The sequence below is a fragment of the Eublepharis macularius genome, chromosome 17 (assembly GCF_028583425.1).
Source record: "Eublepharis macularius isolate TG4126 chromosome 17, MPM_Emac_v1.0, whole genome shotgun sequence".
Classification (NCBI taxonomy): Eukaryota; Metazoa; Chordata; class Lepidosauria; order Squamata; family Eublepharidae; genus Eublepharis; species Eublepharis macularius.
In genome coordinates, this window is record NC_072806.1 from 26380426 (window position 1) to 26398957 (window position 18532).

Here is an 18532-nt window from a genome sequence, read left to right on the forward strand (position 1 = left end):
GCTCTTGGTAAAACATTGCAGAGAGCATGACTCTACAGATGTTTACATCAAGGTTTGTTTTATTGTGATGAACAAGGTTCAAGTCTAATAGTACATTAGAGACCAACAAGAGTTTCCAGGTTATAAGGTTTGAAGAGTCAAGCTCTTTTCATCGGATACAAGCCAGAATGGAGATCTGAATCTCAGAAGGTGGGAGGGAATATTGCAAAAAAGTAAGATAGGATATGGAAGTACACTGTGAAATGTAATTAGCTTGATTAGATCAGGGGATGAAATGCAGAAAATTAGCATCTGTAGTGAGAGAAGAATCCTACATCACTATTCAGCCTTGGGACGGTTTTTTCCCCATTGTTCTGAATTTGTGAATGAACTCAGTTTCACCAATCTCACATTGTAATCTTCATTTGAAGTGTCTCTGTTTGAGGACAGTGACTCTTGGGTCAGCAATAAAATTTTATTCTGATGAAAAACATCAGAATAACACCCAAATGCACTTCTGCAACACCACAAAAAATGTTTGCTATAACTGTATGTACAAGCACATTAGGGCTGCTTTTTTCTTACATTCATGTTGGGGGAAACTTTAATTACCTCTGTTTGCCAATTACGAGGTCCTCCCTCTCTCTCTTTGTCTGAATAATAAATCAAGGCCTCATAGTTGCTGATCTTAGAAGCAGAAAAGGTTTATTATGAGAAGTTCTCAGATAAGCCTGATGCACACATTATCACAACAGGGTGCATGCCAAAAACCAAGCAGCACTTACATTTATACCATCACACAGGCATGATGCAAGTAAACAATAGTAAACAATTGCCCAGAGGGCAATCTAAACTACCCTCTGTCTGGAGATCAGGGGGCAGGGCCACCAGCCATGTGACCATTTTCTCTGAGGGCAACCCACTGAGTTCCGCCGCCTCTTTTCCCAAATCCATTCAGAGGAGGCGAGGAGTTCTGAGAAAACAGGTTGTGACTGGGGTGCTGCTGTAGCAGCATTCTAGATGCTAGGCCTTCTTGTCCTTTGACTGACTTCCTTTGTTGTTGTCAGTGCTGCCACCACAGCCACCAGGTAAGCAGGGAGGAGTAAAGAGAACAATCTGGTCCTAATGCTCATCTCCGATTGGAGGGGAACTTTTACACATTGCCAGAGTCTGTATTCAGCACCAGGAGATTATGAAGCACGATCTCTAATTGTGATAAGACACAGACAAATTTCTCCAGCATATTTAATATTCCCTGATAAGCAAAGTCAAGTGAACCCAGCAGATCTCTTTGATGTCAGAAACCTCCGGCTTTGTGAGTCAGTGGAGGGATGAGGGAAAAGAGTGTCAAAGAGTGAAGTTCTTCTGAAGTCTCCATGAATTGCTTACAGGAAATTAACATTTGTTAAGGAGAGGCCGAAAGCACCTCTAGCACTGCTTGGCCTTTCCTGGGGGGGGGGGGCGTTTGGCAACTCAAATGCATAATAAAGTGCAAAGCTAGTGAAAGGTCATCAGAAAGGCTTCATCTTTGGGCGACATTTCTGTGTCTTTTGCATTCCACTTTTATCAGCCAAACTGTTGCTTGCAAATGGCAGCTTGTTCAGCTGAGAGATGAGGGATTCGCGTTTTAGCTCCCTGATGATGTTGAGTCAAATGATTTCTCAGGAACACTCAGACACATGAAGCTGCTTTATGCAGAGTTAGACCATTGGTCTATCTAGGTCAATATTTTAGGTGCTGGTCCACAGTAGAACAGCAGGATTTGAGTCCAGTGGCACCTTAGAGACCCCATCTACCTTTGGTTGGGATGTAAAGGCTCAGGAATCTCCATTCCTACTCGTGTATGAAGACGGGAGCTCTGACTCTTGAAAGCTTATGCTCTGTACGTCTTGTTGGGTCTCAGAGGTGCCACTGGACTCCCCTCCTGCTGTTCTAGATCAACTTTATTTACTTCAAGTCTCAGGCTGAAGTCTCTCACTTCACCTTTTAAGCAGAGATGCCAAAGGACTGATTTTGGGAGCTTGTGCATGCAAAGCAGTTGCCCCCCAACAAAATTTGCTTCCTGGAGCGGAGCCCTGGGTAGCCCAATCTCTTCAGATCTCAGAAGCTAAGCAGTGTCTGCCCTCATTAGTACTTGGATGGGAGACCGCCGTCCAGGATCGCTATGCAGAAGAGGGCAAAGGCAAACCACCTCTGCTCATCTCTTGCCTTGAAAATCTCTTGCGTGTCAGCTGCAAGAACACTGCAACTTGACAGTACTTTACACACAGGCACACAGACACACACAGATACACACACATACACTGTGGAGCTAAGCTGGAAGAAAAGAACCTATGCTGACAGAGTATAGGAAATTAAGTTGGGGTGGAAGGTCTAATGGTCTATGTGTCTACTTCCCTGTTTTAGCTATGAATAAAGCCAATGCACAAACACTTCTAAAACTGGAGGGGAGGCACCCAGTATAGTGGATAGGCAATAGATTCAGAATGGACAAAAGGAAATACTTCTTTACCCAATTAGTAATTATGCTAATAAATCAATTAACCAATTAGTAATTATGTTAAGAAATCAATTAATGCCAGTATACATAGTGATGCCCGTGAGCACAGATGGCTTTAAAGGGGGTTTGGATGGATTCATGGAGGAGCTGTCCATCAATGGCGACTAGCCAGGGTGTCTAAAGGGAGCTTCCATGTTCAGAGGCAGTGAGCAGTCAACAGAGGCAGTGAGCCTCTGAATACCAATGGTAAGAGGCAACATCAGGGAAAGGTCTTGGCCTTGGTGCCTTGTTTGTTGGCCCTCCCAGGTAACGAAGAGCTAAGCTATAAGAGACGAATTACACAAGGAGGAGCACGTGAAGGGAGTCGCAGAGTTAGCCGGGAAGCTGAGTTTTAAAAGCAGTTGGAAGGCTTTGTCAATTTCACCTCTCTACAGAGCCTGCAAAGATCGCTCCTCAGAAGGTTTGTTAATTTCCTCTTTGCCTCTGGAAGGCTTGGTCAGTTTCACCTCTTCTTCTAAGAGGCAAAGAGGATTAACAAACCTTCTGAGCAGCAATCTCCCTGGCTCTGAAAAGAGTGGGGGTGGGGGCTGACAAAGCCTTCCGATCTCTTCCCGGCTAACATTGCGACTCCCTTCACGTGCTCCTCCTTGTGTAATCCGTCTCTTGTAGCTTGGCTCTAAATTAACTGCTGCGTGAAACAGGATGCTAGACTAGGTGGACCACTCATCTGATCCAGCAGGATTCTTCTTATATAACAAATCTGGAAGCCTCTATCTTGGCTGGTTTGCCTTGCAGTGATGTGTTTCTTTATGCAGGTTTGGACCAGTAACAAATGAAAGCTTATTCCTTTCCTTCCTCAGTGCCTTTCCATCTTCTGATTACCCAGGGAGTTGTTGAACTGCACACTGGCAAAATATGTTATCGGAGGCTTTCAGCTGCAAGCCTTTCTCATTTCGGCTGCTATAGGCTGTTACATACGCTTTCCCCCTTTCTAGCCATTTCATAGTGTGATTTTGTTTTCACGTGGAGGTAGCTGGCTATCACTCCTGATGATGGAAGCAGATAGCTCACTTTGGTTAAGATCATAGGCAGGGGTTCTGTCAGGCTCATAGATCTCTTTCATAAGAAGCAATTATAGATAGAGATAGAGGTAGAGATAGAGATGTGTGTGTAATGTGCCATCAAGTTTCCTCCGACCTATGGCAATCCTATGAATGAGAGACCTCCAGAATGTCCTATCCTTAACAGACTTGCTCAGATTCTGCAGACTGGAGGAGGTAGCCATCTTGTTTTAGGTCTTCCTCTTTTTCTGCTGCCTTCCACTTTTCCTAGCATTATTGACTTTTCCAGAGAATCTTGTCTTAGGCTGCTATAGGCTGTTACATACGCTTTCCCCCTTTCTAGCCATTCAGGCTTGATTTGATCTAGAACCCACTTATTTGTCTTTTTGGCCATCCATGGTATTCGCAAAACTCTCCTCCAGCACCACATTTCAAATGAATCAATTTTCTTCCTGCCTGCTTTCTTCACTGTCCAACTTTTAAATCCATACATAGTAATGGGGAATACCATAGTTTGGATTATCTTGATCTTGGTTCCCAGAGAGACATCTTTATCTTTAGAGATAGAGATATAATATTCTGCATCTTTTGATGATGTCATGCCTACATGATCACTGCAGAAATCTGGGGTCTTTCAGAAATACACATGAAGCTGCCTTATACTGAATCAGCTCATTGGTCAATCAAGGTCAATACTGTTGACTCTGACTGGAAGCTGCTCCCTTGGGGCCTCAAGGTATCTTTCACACCACCGACTACCTGCTCCTTTTAAATGGAGTTGACAAGGATTGAACCTGGGACCTTCTGCATGCAAAGCAGAGGCTCTATCACTAAGCCCCTCTCCATACTACAGCCCGTATTGTTTCCTGTAAAGTGAGAGATCACACCCACAAGAGGTGAGCATGGCTGCCATTCTTCCCCTTGGATAAGAGATCCGTAAATGATCAGACTGCTAAGAGCCGATGAGCAAAGTTATTTGCTACCAATAAGATCAACGTCATTAAATACCCTTATTTCTGAAGATGACCATCCATGTTAAAAGGAATGACACAATTTTTGCAAATGTGTTTGAAAATTAAATGTAAGCTTCTTTCAGTGCTCATTTTTTTTCTTTGGATTAACACTGCATATACTCGCATTATTCGTTCACAATTTAAAATGCATGGTATTTTGAGTTGACGGTGACATTGGCCATGGTAGCTGGTCAAGCAGCTACTGCTAATACATGCAGCACAATGTACCAGATTGCTTAAATAGAGCCAGTGTTGTATAGTGGTTAGAGTGCTGGACTAGGCTCTGGGAGACCCAGATTCAAATCCCTGCTCAACTATGGAAGCTTGCTGAGCGACCTCGGGATAATCACACTGTGGCTGATTCCGCACATGTTGGATAATGCACTTTCAATGCACTTTAGCAATTGTTTGGAAGTGGATTTTTTGTTTCACACATGAAAAATTCAGTTCCAAATGATCTCTAAAGAGGATTGGAAGTGCATTATCCAACATGTGCGGAATCAGCCACTCTCAGCCTAACCTACCTCACAGAGGAGAACAATGTAAGCTGCTTTGGGTCCCCATTGGGGAGTATGGCAAGATATAAATGAAGTAAAAATTAATTAATTGATTGATTAATTATGCCACAAGGGTCAGCCTGTGCAGTTCATGCATCATTGAAAACCTGCTCGGTTTTAATGGAATGTGTTGTTTTTGTGCCTGTGCAGTAAGTATTCATGAGCAGAACTTATGGGATCAGAATGGAAATGCAAGAACCTTCTCTGGATATGTGATTCAGTACGGAATACTCAAGCATATTCAGCTGAGGGCATCTGTAGGGTTGGAGGAAAGGGCATGGTGAGAGGGAGCATCAAGTATGCAGTGTCGTCAAGACTCAGACATGACATCACCGCATCATGCAAAGCTCTAGGACAGTGATGGTGAACCTTTTTGAGCCCGAGTGCCCAAACTGCAACACAAAACCAACTTATTTATTTCAGAGTGCCAGCACTGCAATTAAACCTGAATACTGAGGTTTTAGTTAAGAAAAAACAACTCATACAGTTGTCCCAACTAATTTTCTCTCTCTCTCTTTCTCTCTCTCTCTCTCTCTCTGGCTCACTCAGGAGCCACGAATGAAAGTAAAGCAAGTTAAATCAAAGCAGTTTGCCCTTCTTTAGAACAGCAGCCCTGCTTGCAAGCACTCTCTCTCTCTCTCTCTCTCTCTGTCTCTCTCAAGAGCCATGACTGAAAGTAAAGCAAGTTAAATCAAAGCAGCTTACTCTTCTTTAGAAAGCCAGCCCCAGCAGCCCAGCTGCTGCCTCCACTTCCTGCTGCTAAAGAGACGGGCAGCAGGGAGGCAGCCTTGAGGAAAAGGAATCACGTGGTCAGGGCCAAAACCCATGTGATCTCTGCTCAGAGCTACTGGAACGCCGTTCCAGGCGTTCCCCCTCCAAATGAGCCCTGGACCTAGCGATCGGCAACTTGGCTCACGTGCCCACAGAGAGGGCTCTGTGTGCCAGCTGTGGCACGCATGCCATAGGTTCGCCATCGCTGCTCTAGGAAATCTCCCAATCTCTGTGGTAAAGATCATAGAGATTGGAGAAATTCTTAGAGGTTTGTGGATGAATAACCAGAAGTGATATCGCTGCATCTACAGCAACCTACCCCTGTTTTCTCCCACTGCAAAAGCATGGAAGAGCTGGTAAGGGGAGAATGTGGCCCACCATGGTGGGCAACCTAGTAAACTTAGTCATCAGGCTCGCAAAATGAGTAAATCTGGAATGAGAAAGAGAGGGAGACATTTCCCCTGCATCCCAACAAGATTAAGACAACCAAGGAAACCACCACTTTTATTTTCCCCCCTCTCAAATGGATTGACCAGAGTGGGAAGAAGTGTGAGAATGCATTTATACCAGCGATACAGTTTCAGTTTAGAACAATTTCAAGTGCTTGATAAAAACACCCAGTTTTTTTAAAAAATCCAACTGTGATTCAAGCAGAGGAGTGATTACACCTCACTGAGAAAAGAGAAGCTGTTCCCCTTATTACGCCCTTCATTAAAAAGATTCATGTCTGAATATAAACACTCAAATAAAGACATGTTGATTTCTTAGCATCATTTTGTAAGCAGACACAACATATTCAATCAGGACCGGGCTTCGAAGTCTCGGTGTCCGAACTGAGGGCAAGTATAGCTTTATGGGCCTCATCTGAGAAACCAGCCAAAATCTCAGGACCTCAGATTAGGAATGAAGCTTGTGGAAATGTCAGACATTACCAGGGATCTTAAAGATGGGAACAGAATAGGGCAGAGGTCCCCAACGTTTTTGAACCTGCGGGCAATTTGGAATTTTGAGAGGTGTTGGCGAAATGGAGGCAGAGCCAAACATGACACCTTTTTTCTTGCTTTGTAAAAAGAGATAAAAAGAAAGGTAGGGGATAAAAGGAAAGCCTGAAGGGGAAATGGAACCGCAATCCCAGGGCCAAACTACAAGTGACGAATGACACAGGTTGGACACTTGCCAGCTTCCCTCAAGTTTTGATGGGAAATGTAGGCAGCTTGGCAGAATGTTGGGCAAGTGACAGTTGAAAAGTCCATGGGACAGCAGTCGGAGAGCCAAGCTGCAAGACCAGGATGCCTACATTTCCCATCAAAACTTGAGGGAAGCTGACAAGCGTCCAACCTGTGTCAGGCATCACTTGTAGCTTGGCCCCCAGATGCTCACCAGTCCTCTAGATCCTGCAGTGGCTGCAGCTGCTATTGTATCCATGGAGTGAGTAACCAAACTCTTATCTTACAACAACCCTACCTGCTTTCTGAAAGCTTGGCAGCTGTCAGGAAAAGTACTGGCGGGGGCCGTGGCACCCCTGGGTGGCACGTTGGAGGAACCCTGAGATAAAGCAAAGCAGTTCAGGTTTCAAGATGCATACTTGAGGGCAGACAAACTTCCATGCCTCAAATGGATTAGAATCTATGACCATCTGTTGGCATCTCCGGCCAACGGATCTCATGTTTGGGGGAACATCTGTCTCCAGCTGAGGACTAATTCAAACATTACTAAGTTCTCTTTTCCATCCCTGGTCTTTCCCAGTTCCATGCTCAGAAATGTGGAGGCCTAATTCAGACTGGGGCCATGGTATGCTGGACATACTCAAAGGGACACGAAGACTTAGTAATATATGAATCAGATGTAAGACGCAGGAGAAATTTGGACAAGGAATATTTTTAAAGCGTACCAATTATTTGGGGCCCAGAAAAACAAAAAGTCACCAACCATTTGGTGCTACTGTGCTGTGCTTTCACCTTGACCAAGTGACTTGACCCTGGTAAATCAGGACCAATAGACTATGTTCGGTAAGAAAGAGGAAGTTGAATAGAGAGGAAAGAGAAAATGTCAGTGTGTATGTGTGTTTGCTTAAGGATAGATCCAGAGGAGTTAGCCATGTTAGTCTGTAGTAGCAAAATAGAAAAGAGTCCAGAAGCACCTTTAAGACTAACCAACTTTACTTTTGAGAATCACAGTTCTCTTCTTCAGATGCATCATTTGCTTAAGGGTACATGTTGTTGTGGTGCATTTGTGTAATTGACAGGTTTGATCTTGCTGGTGAGAATACGGCTATTGTTCGGATTCTTTCATTCTGGGGTGCATACTTTTTGAAAACTTCCTAAATACATGAGATGGAAGAGATGCTCAATTCCGATTTTTTGGATAAGCTGCATTTCTCTGAGTGTGTTTGCAACCGCGAGGGCTTAAATCAAGACAAAGGGAATTGGGTGTCAGCTAGCAAGGAACAGGGGTTAACGCTGGCGTTGCTTTGATCAGAGAGGTGGGGAAAGCTACAGTAACCCCACATATTGCGTAAGGTGAGCTCCTCAGAACTCTTGCAAAGCTTCTGGTTGTCTCTCATCAAAAGCTGCCCTGCAGTTGCTGGCGAACAGCCAGTTGCCAAAAGTGTCAAACACAGGTAATGAGGCATGAGAAGTCGACAGCCAAAATAACAGAGATTATAGGTACAGAACATCGGGAATGAAGTGTGGGATGTTTGAGTGACAGAAGAAAGAAGCAAAGACTGGCAGGAAAGAAAAAGATCCATCATTCACTTAAAGAGAATGGACATGTTCAGCCGCTTGATTGATATCTTCCTGTCTGATAATCCATGGAACTTCTGAAGGGGTTCAAGTAAAAATAACCTCTGTAAAATTGTGAGTTGATTACCAGTCTTGGATGGGTGGGGCATGGTACGGTGCTTAACTTTCCACGAGGGGGGAGAATAAACCTGCATTGCCAATGTGCAGATCTGAGGGTATAAAGAAGGTGTTATGCCAGTTTCTAAAAAACAATAGACTCATAAAGCTGAAAAGTGACCTATATGTTTCAGCTTTATGATTCAATTGTTTTCTGGAAACTGGCAGAATGCCTTCTTTATACTCTCTTAAACCTGCACATCGGCAGTGCCTGGCAAACTGCAGGAGAGCTGTGGGCAGAGATTTGGGGCATACAATGCCAACAGCAGTGTCACATCATTTTCAGTAAAAAAAAAAAACCAGAAGTTCTATAGATAGTTCTAGGAATTGCTGGAAACTCTGTAGTAAAACCATAGAGTTTCTGTCAGTAGCTCTACCAACTGCCAGAAATTCTTTGGTAAAGCCATAGACTTTCTGGCTATTCTTAGAGCTACCCAATGTCACTTTTGTTTTGTTTTTTTTTGCCAGAAGTGATGTGACACCACACATGACACTTCAAATTTTTAACTTTTTCTCTCATTGCTACTCTGAGCAGAGGTGAGTAACAGGATTGGGGGATTCCCCACCTCCACTGGGGGGCTTGGCGGCCCTGATAAATGTGAAGTGAAGTGAGTGAGTTTTATTGTTTTATATATATAAACCAATATATATATATATATATGATCTTGTTTTTTATGTATTAATTCATTTCAAATATTTAAAAACCACCTCTTTTATCTGTATTTAACTTGGCTGGTCTTTTGACCATACTAAAAATCTGTGAAATCTGTGGTCTTAAAGATTTCCAGCAACAGCGAGTGAACCATCCCCACAGACAGCTGATTTCATTCGATTGGAACTCCATTGTATTCTTCTTTGCTTCTCAGACCAGTTCAAAATGCTGTAACTCATGGTGTGGAGAATATGGATGTTTTCTGGGGTGATATCAAAGCAACCACAGAGCAGAAGCCACTGAATTCTACCACGTCAAAGGGTCCTGAGAAGTACAGGCCTACTTCACAGACTTGTTAAGGGGTACAATGGAGGAGGCAAAGAACCATATGCCCTGAGCTCTTTAAAGAAAGAACAAGATAAAAAGGCAAGAAAGAACAGGATAAGAAGGCAAGGGCCCTTTCTACACATCATTAAAGGAACGGCCCACTCACAGAACACTAGTGGCTTTTCCCCTTGACTCCAAATGTCTCTGTTTTCAAAATGGTTATGGGATGTTTGGCTTCTGTTTTTTCAGTGCCTTTTCTGGGAGCACATTTTCCTGTGGACCCAGAAAGGCACCAAAAAACCCGGAAAAAAGGAAGCTAAGCAGCCCACAACCATTTTGAAAACAGATGTCTGTAGTAAAGGGGGAAAGCTGCCAGCATTTGGTGAGTGGGCCGTCCCTTTAATGACGTGTGGAAAGGGCCAAGGTATACACAGAACAAATCAATTAATTTCAATACATTAAAAATGGGAAAATATAAACCTCTCTGAACAAGAGATTTCTACTCTCCTGTCCCTCTCAAAATAGGAAGGCTTCTCCCATGTTCATTTTGGCTGGTGGGTATGGAGAAAGATAGCACTTCTGTTGCGATGTATTGTCGAAGGCTTTCATGGCCGGAGAACGATGGTTGTTGTGGGTTTTCCGGGCTGTATTGCCGTGGTCTTGGCATTGTAGTTCCTGACGTTTCGCCAGCAGCTGTGGCTGGCATCTTCAGAGGCATCTTCACCTCTGAAGATGCCAGCCACAGCTGCTGGCGAAACGTCAGGAACTACAATGCCAAGACCACGGCAATACAGCCCGGAAAACCCACAACAACCATCACTTCTGTTGCCCTCATCTTAAATTCTCCATTAAAATAATGCAATTCCTAAGATTCTCTGCTGGGTTCAACCAAAGCTTAGTCACAACACTGATTCAAGTCGAGTTGTGTCCACATGGGACGTGTATCAGATCCCCTAATACCATTGCACTAAATCAGATTGCATTAAAATAAGACCACACTTTCTGATCAGATGTGTTAGGATGTAATTGGATTGTATACTAGAGTGGCAGATGGCTTATTTCTTCCTCTTCAGGTTTTTTTTTTTTTTTTTGGCGGGCAGGGGGTTAAAAAAGCAGACAAAATGAGCGAAAGAACTACAAAAAATTCCAGAAAACACAACCAACTGGGGGTGTATTTTCTAATAATTTTGAAAATTAAAAGATGTGTTGGACATGGGGCTTTTGGGGTAGGGAGGGAGGTGACTGCTGTTTGCTTATGTGCTGATGGGGTTAACAAGCAGTAGATTGTTAGTGACAATCACAAACTTCCAGCACTCGAAGCAGAAGGTCTGATTTAATCACCGGGTTGTCATTTATTATTCTGTTGTGCTATTCCACTAGGGAAAGGGACTGATCAAACGCTTGCTCCCTGGAGCAGAGAGGGGCTCTTTTTTGGAGGGGGGGTTATGTCTAAATCCTCTGTACAAATTGCACTATTTCTGGATTCCCAGAGTGTCCTATTAGAGCCTGTGGGGCATTAAAGCTCATTAATACTGCTGTAAGAGAGAGCGGGGGAGGGAGAAAAAGAAAAGAAGGCAGCCAGCTAGCTGGCCAGTTGCTTAGCCTTCTTAGAAATTGGAAATTAATACATCTGCTTCATTAATATTGGCCTGTGTTTGATGTTCGTTAGCAGGCAGCTTTAATGATCTAAGCGCATACCAGCCGGCATGCTTATTTGAATTGGATACTCTTTCAATTACCTAAAGTTCGGGCTCAGGCATCCTCCAGTCCTCTCTCCCTCCCTCTCCCTTTCCCTCCCCACCCCTCTTTACCAAAGTCAGCTTTTAACTAGCAGCTCCAGAAGAGGAAGGGATGGGAAAGTGTGGGTGGTGTGGGTTTTCCCATGCTCCTCTCTTTCCTCTACCAACAAAGGTGTAATGTTCATCTTTGCATCAATTTCCCACTCCCAAGCATTAAATTATGAAGAGCAGGTTGAGGGAGGGGGAATGGAATTACTCAGAGCAGAACCACAAGTGACAAAAGGCACAGATTGGACACTTGTCTGCTTCCCTCAAGTTTTGATGGGAAATGTAGGCAGCTTGGCGGAATGTTGGACAAGTGACAGTTGAAAAGTCCATTGGACAGCAGTCAGAGAGCCAAGCTGCGAGACCAGGATGCCTACATTTCCCATCAAAACTTGAGGGAAGCTGACAAGTGTCCAATCTGTGCCTTTTGTCACTTGTGGTTCTGCTCAGTCAGTGCTGCTTAAAGGAATAAGATCTGGGAGATCTGGGTTCAAATCCTCCCTCTACCATGAAAGCTATCTGTGGGATCTTGGATCAGTCGTACTCTCTTAGCCTCACTTACTTCTAGGGTTGCCAGCTCCAAGTTGGGAAATTCCTGGAGATCTGGGGGGTGAAACCTGGAGAAACCTGGAGAAAGTGTGGTTTGAGGAGGGAAAGGACCTTGGCATGGCATAATTCCATAGAGCCCTCCCCCCAAAAGGAGCCATTTTCTCCAGGTGAACTGATCTCTGTGGCCTGGAGACCAGTTGTAATTCCGGGAGATCTCCAGCCACTACCTGGAGGCTGGCAACCCTACTTACTTCACAGTATTGTTGTGAGGATTAAATAAGGAAGGGAGAATCGTGTATGATGCTCTCGTGAGGTGGGGGAAACACGGTTTATTTTAACTGGGTTATTATTGGAATTATTTTGTTAGAGGACATACTGGCACTGAAGAATGTGAAGCTGGCATAGAAGGGACAAGCTAGCTGGATTTCTGTCACTGGATGAGGCCTAGATAAGGAAAATAACAGGCGAGGAGATAATATTACCAGGTTGAAACCACCAGATCTTGTAGCGTGGCAAAATCATTCCAAACTGCCTTAGGGACGGTCTCCATTGATGTGTTTTCCTCAGGGCTGTGTGAAAATTCCATTAGGAATTCTGCTGTGAAGTTTCTTCTCTTGGCTCAGGAAGGAAGGCAGATTTTGTTGTGGAAAATCTTCCTCTCTTTTAGATTTTGGCATGTCTCATTACGACTGTTTTGCTGGAGAAAGACTTGTGAGAATCGAGCAGACATGGGCTGATGTGGTGATAATGAAGGCCAGGGGCAAATCTTTTCCCAGGGAGATTCATCTGTCTCCTTTTATCTTTGTCTTTCACCAGCAGGTGAAGAATTTTTTTTCTTTTTCGGCATTCCCTCATGAACTGTTACTGGCCTTCCTTCCTGGTTGTGTTGTTATGTTGTGTTTGTGTGTTTCTGGATTTCATTGAATGGTTGAAATATTTTCTGTACACTTAAGTTTTAAATATTGTTTTAATGTCTTGAAGCTTTAAAGCTGTCATGTTGGCCACCTCGAGGGTCCCTGTTTGGATAGAAAGGTGGCACAGGAATATTTTAAATAAATAAATAAAATACTTATCTGCTGCCATGAATCTATGGACCCTCCCATTGGGCTTAGCATTTGCAATAACAAGCTCTTGTTTATCCAGAAAGGCTCCAAAAAGCTGTGGTCTTCAGTCCCCTGGCACTCAAGAACCAACTTTAGGGTCCTGTGGGGATCTATAGACAATGATCTCATCCTATGGTATTTCACAGGGAAATTATTCTTAATTCACTTTGCAGGAAATGGCTCGATTTTATTTGGCATGTTCCTCAACTGCAGTTTTTAAAAGCTATTATTTTCAGCTTATTTTTCTAGGAGTTGTTCTGTGACCCCAGGACTCTGGTTTGAGGGTTTGAGGCCTGTACCCAACCTGGTGGTGGAGAGTGCCCTCAAGTCATAGCTGGCTTATGGTGACCACCTCACCCCCCGCCAGTGGCAAGAGACTAACAGAGGTAGGGTTGCCAGTCCCTCGCTGAGGGCAGGGAATCCCCTGTTCCCAACCTCTACCCCCTGCCCCCGCTTACCTGGCCAGCGAGGGAAAAGGTGGGGAAATGTGCCTCCAGGGTATGCTCCCAGGCAGTGCAGCATGCTCTCGTGATCTGCAGTGGACCAAATCGGGCCCATTTTGGGCCAAAATCGGCCTTCTGTGAAGTGCAGGAGCACTCCAGGGCTCTGGCAGCGCTCTTGCACTCTGCAGCAAGCTGAATTCGTCCCCAAATGGGCCCAATTCAACCTGCTATGTAGTGTGGGAGCACTGCTGGGAGGGCCCTGAAGAGTGGGCCAATTTAGGCCACAAATGGGCCCGATTTGGCCCCAAACAGGCCAAAATCAGTCTGCTATGAAGCATGGAAGCACTTCCTGGGGTGGCATGAGGCCCTGCTAAATGATGTCACTCCTGGAAGTGATGTCATTGTGCAACCCCGGGTCTCCCGCCTCTTGCCCACAGGGTGAGGGGACCTGGCAACCCTAAACAGAAGTGGGTTGCCATTGCCTGCCTCTGCAACCCTGGTCTTTGTTGGCGGTCTCCCATCCAATTTCTAACCAAGGCTGATCCTGATTAGCTTCTGAGATTTGATGATATCAGGCTCACCTGGGCTACCCAGCCTATGCATGCAATAATCCACATGGTTCCTCAGTCCCCTCCCTGGAGTGGGCTACAGAGTTAATTTCTTTCCTTTTCCTATCAGCGTATTTTATATGGTATAAACAGCCTTCGTGCTCTTTATAATTTCATACCAAGAAGTGGGGGGGAAGGCAACCCAAAGCAACTGCTTAGTTAGCTAGCAAAACACAAAAGTCATATCAGGTATCAAGTATTCAGATGCTAATGTTCTGATTGTTCAATCAAGACAGGCTTTGCTTTCCAGCATCTTATTTTTTTAAAAAAAAGAATTACTTTAGATTACTAACAGTGGGAGGGAGAAAGCTCTTGCATTTGAAGAAATGAGGGGGGAGGGGGATCGAGCAAGAATTACAAACTTTGCAGTCAATGAATTAGGGTTGCCAGCTCCAGACTAGGAAATTCCTGGAGATTGAGGAGGAAGTAGAACCTGAGGAGGGCAGGGTTCGGGGAGGGGAGGGACATCAGCAGGCCATAATGCCCAGGAGTCCACCCTCCAAAGCAGTCATTTTCTCTAGGGGAACTTATCTTTATGGCCTGGAAATCCATTGCAATTCTAGGAGATTTCTAGTCACCACCTGGAGGAGGGCAACTGGGGAGATATAATGAAATGCTCCAACAGTCCTCTTAGAAACATTATAAAGCTGCCTTTTTGAACTCCAGCAGCATATCTAACTCCATATTGTCTACTCTGGCTGGCAGCAGCCATCTGGCAGGAAAAAGCCTTTCTCATCACTTTCCACCTGAGAAACACCTGCCAGGGATTGATCCTGGGATCATCTGCACAGGGATTCTCAATGATGATGATGATGACAACGATGATAACAACAACATTCGATTTATATACTGCCCTTCAGGACAACTTAACACCCACTCAGAGCGGTTTACAAAGTGTGTTATTATTATCCCCACAACAATCACCCTGTAAGGTGGGTGGGGCTGAAAGACCTCTGAGGAAGCTGTGACTGACCCAAGGTCACCCAGCTGGCTTCAAGTGGAGGAGTGGGGAATCAAACCTGGCTTTCCAGATTAGAGTCCTGCCGCTCTTAACCACTACACCAAACCGGAATTCAAAATTCAGCCATTTGTTTTTATTTATCTATGTATTTGATACATTTATACCCCACTTTTCTCTCCAGGAGAGTCAAAGCAGCTTACGTTATTCTCCTCACCTCCATTTTATGCTCACAAGAACTCTTTGAGGAAGGTTAAACTGAGAGAGTGGGACTAGCCCAAGGTCAGCCAGCAAGCTTCCATGCCAGAGCAGGGGTTTGAATAGGGGTGTGTGTACGAGCTGAAATTACACATGTACATCGTTGATGCTGCTTGTTAAAGCAGCTTCTGGAATGTTGATCCAAAACAGGGAAACTAAATTGAAATGAGTGCCTCCCGCTAAAAAGTCTGTATGTTTCATTTTGTTTCATACCTTCGGCACTGGGCAGGCTCGCCTGGCAGGGCAGCGCAGCAGCTTATTTTCCTGAACAGTGCCAATCAGATCCCAAGGGGGGAAAGATCTTACATTATTAATTAACTCTGTTGGCGGGATGAGGGAATAAGACCAATGGGCTTGAGTGCATCTCCCCCCCTCTATCAGATCTTCGCAAGGGGAGGCCCCTCCCTTCCCTGTCTATCTTTCTAGATGCACATTTACATATACTTATGAATACCAATCCTGACCTGGAAAGCCCAGGCAAGCCCGATCTCATCAGATCTTGAAAGCTAAGCAGGGTTGGCCTTGGTTAGCTTTCATTGGTTAACTCCCAATGCCTGTCTCCTGCAGAGGCAGGCAGTGGCAACCTCTGTTAGGGCCAAGCTACAAGTGATGAATGACACTTGAACAGCAAGTGGATTGAGTGGAGGGCAAGTGAACAGGGAGAAATACACTTGCTGTTCAAGTGTCATTCATCACTTGTAGCTTGGCCCTTAGTCTCTTGCCTTGAAAACCCCATCAGGGGTTGCCTTAAGTCAGCTGTGATTTGAAAGCACTTTCCACTTCCACCAGCAGCTGTGGAGAGGGTTGTCACTTTCATGTCCTACTTAAGGAATTCTAGGAATAATAGCAATAATAATAGCAACAGAAACAGCAGCAGCAGCAACAACAACAATAATAATAAGGAAGCATCTGATTGGTCATTGCCAGAAACAGGATGCTGGACTACATGGTCTAATTCAGCAAGGCTCTTTATGTATTTATCAAAATTATCAAATTATGTGATGAGACTTCCTACTGTACCCATTATCGAACATGAACATTTGAGCAAAAAAACAGTTGGTCTAGTTTGGTATCCCATTTGCCACACTGGCCAAATATGCTCTGGAAGGCCCACAAGCGGTGCCTAGAAACCAAAGCCCCCTGTCCCTGTTGCTGTCCTCAGTAAGTGTAGCTGCTGTAGCACAGTGGTTAAGTGGTTTGGCTGCAAATCAGCATTCTGCTGGTTCAAACCCCATTACTGCCATGAGTTCAGTAGGTGGCCTTGGGTAAGCCACTCCTCTCAACCCCAGATCCCCAGCTGCATTGTATTGTACTAATAACAATAACTTGTTCACCACTCTGAATGAGGCACTAATTTGTCTAGAAGAGCAGTATATAAGCACAGTTGTTGTTATTACCACCATCATTATCATTATCCTTATTATTATTAATTGGCTTTCAAAAGTATACAGCCATTGAACAAGAAAGTTCTATGTCAAATTCCAAATTTAATCTTTTTTAAAAAAATGTACATTAAAAATTGTGCAAAGTTCTGCTCAAGCTGCAGTTTTGATGGCTTGGAGAGTCGATTGATTGGTCCTCTTTAACAGGCTGTTTGATTAGCAATAAAAGAAGTTAGGGTTTTTTTTAAAAAAAAACTCCCAGAAGAGAATGGGGTTTAAAACCCACACAGTAGCAGTTTGTGGATTTTGCTCTTCCGGTATGTGTGAGGCACACACAGGCACCTTGTCTTTTATTTTTGACATCTGTCACATGAAACCAGAAGGTTGGGCAGCCACACCTTCAGCAGCTGGCCATACGAGGCGTCACTCTCGACAACAGAAACCCGTTGTGGAGACAGTTTTGAAATTTGGCTTCTGTGAGTGCCAGCAATTATGAAAGAGCCGTACTCAGCGTTAAGCACTTGAGTGCTGACAGATGAAGTGCTGTTTTAACAGATCTGCCTAATAGGGAACAGGTGAAAAAATACAAGAAGCCTTTCCCCATTACAGCCTTGTGATTGTGTTTGATTGGGGGTGCGTGGTGAGGCAGGGGGCTACGCCTGCATTCCTTTTTTGCTTGAAAAATCCCCTTGCATTGCTTTAGAGAGAATACCATTTTTCCCACAACTGACTTCACTTAATACAAACGCAATTTGCACTGTATCAGAAATAATTTTAAAAGGGGCAGCTGGTTCGTCACTTTTGTACTACTGAAAGTGGGAGCCAGGCCGTGTCAGAGGACGGCATGAATGGTCAATGACTTACTTGCTGACTCGGTGTACATCTCAGGGCTCATTTTGAGGGGGAATGCGCAGGAACGCAGTTCCGGTAGTTCTCCAAAGAAATCACACATCAGGTGGCCCAGCCCATCTAATTTTTGGCCATTTTGGGCCCGTTTTGGCCTGGATTGTGCCCCAAATGGCTGGGATTGGGCCTAAAACAGCCAGGATTGGTCCCAAAATGACCAGGATCAGGCCTCTTATAGGTGGTAGATCACTCTCCTGCTCAGCAATGGCTGAATTCTGACCATTTTGGGTCCCTTTCCAGCCATTTCCAGCCCCTTTTTGCAATTTTGGGCCCAATTTCGGCCCTGAATGGCCAGGATTGGGTCCAAAACAGCCAGAATAGATGAGGACAAGGGGTGTGGCATATGCAAATCAGTTATGCTAATGACACACTTCCGGTAATGTCAAGGGGCGTGGCATATGCTAATGAGTTATGCTAATGAGTTATGCTAATGAGTTCCTGCAGCTCTTTTTCTATGAAATTACCTCTGGTACATCTTATCGGCCAGTAGTGACCAGGGAGCTGGTGGTTCATCAAGTTCACCGGATGGATTTGAATGAGTTAGAAAGTATGCATTTGCACAGTTGTTTTCTCTGAGGGGCCACACCTCCTCCAGCCCCCATGTGGTGCCACATCCAATTGTTAAAAGGAAATAGTTCAAAGAAAAAAATCTTGTCTGGATATTTTGAGACTTACTATTTAGGTTTCTCTTTCTGCTCCCTGTGTCTGCCCATGAATCTAGCAAATCCTGTGGCTAGTTCTTGCAATCACTTCAGAAACAGAAGCTGCTGACTAGAGATGG

The 18532-nt window shown here is 44.5% G+C and overlaps 1 protein-coding gene across 1 annotated transcript in view; it reads left to right on the forward strand.

The window, feature by feature from the left end:
- Nucleotides 1–18532, forward strand: part of LOC129345063 (autism susceptibility gene 2 protein-like) — a 955148-nt gene that overhangs the window by 663833 nt on the left and 272783 nt on the right.